This window comes from Amphimedon queenslandica, unplaced genomic scaffold (assembly GCF_000090795.2).
Source record: "Amphimedon queenslandica unplaced genomic scaffold, v1.1 AMPQUscaffold_12144, whole genome shotgun sequence".
Taxonomy (NCBI): Eukaryota; Metazoa; Porifera; class Demospongiae; order Haplosclerida; family Niphatidae; genus Amphimedon; species Amphimedon queenslandica.
The window spans coordinates 1-1,026 of record NW_003547617.1 but is presented as its reverse complement, the minus strand read 5'-3'; the positions used below and the strand labels follow the sequence as shown (position 1 = coordinate 1,026).

At 33.0% G+C, this 1,026-nt stretch overlaps 1 long non-coding RNA gene across 1 annotated transcript; it reads left to right on the top strand.

Moving 5' to 3' along the window:
- Nucleotides 1-132: 132 nt before the first annotated feature.
- Nucleotides 133-1,026, top strand: LOC109588348 (uncharacterized). Its single transcript, XR_002188099.1, has 4 exons — nucleotides 133-280; nucleotides 732-793; nucleotides 897-958; nucleotides 1,005-1,026. It is a non-coding gene; the product is annotated as an uncharacterized LOC109588348 (long non-coding RNA).

Here is a 1,026-nt window from a genome sequence, read left to right as displayed (position 1 = left end):
TATTTATTTATTATTATTAATTCTTCTAGACACATAAATGAAGACAAGAGGAAGACAGAGAAGCAGATGCACATATTTGAACTTATACATGACATTGAAGACGTCCTGGTAATTAGTGGGTGTGGTCTTTAACTGACTCCTCCCCTTTTAGGCGACAGTCCTTTCATCTCATCGTTGGTTTATTTCAAGACATGATGTGTTGGAGTTAAATATTAGCAATAATGGAAAGACTAATAAACCATTGTCTATAGCATTGTTCCTCTTCTCTGACAGCATTGAGGTGAGATAGAGGAAGTGTCTCATTTTTATATGCTAATTTCACCTGTACTATAGCCCATGGTTTTTTCCTAAAAATGGCTCCGAAATCACCCCAAATTTTTATTATATTTTTTGATACACATTGATGTCCTTATGCTGTGTAGCAAGTTTGAGCTAATTCTGACTTCGATTTTTCGAGTTACAGCCATTTTAAGAAAATGCCGAAATTCTGAAAAATACCCAAGGCTATAGCCCATGGTTTCTTCCAAAAAATTGCTCCGAAATCACCCCTAATTTTTATTACGTTTTCTGATACATATTGATGTCCTTATGCTGTCTAGAAAGCTTGAGCTGATTCCAACTTCAATTTTTCGAGTTATGGCTATTTTAAGAAAATGTTAAAATTCTGAAAAATACCCTGTACTATTGGATGGTCTTATTAATTAGTGTCCCTCCCTCCCTCTCTCCTACAGATTGCTAAGATAAGAAGTGGTCATGGTTTTGTTGCTATGAAGGACTCATACAAACCATACAGGTACATGTACATGTATTTTTAGTATACATGCATGTACATATACATATACATGTAATGTACGTACATGTACATGTATTACTTTTGTTCTTGTTACTATATTTAGACACTTGGAATTCCTCACATATTCTAATATTAGATCAGTCATTGATTTCACTGACAGTGAAGGTACATTTATTTATTTGTTTATTTATTTATTTATTTATTTAATTAGATGTTGTTAATGGTTTTGGTCT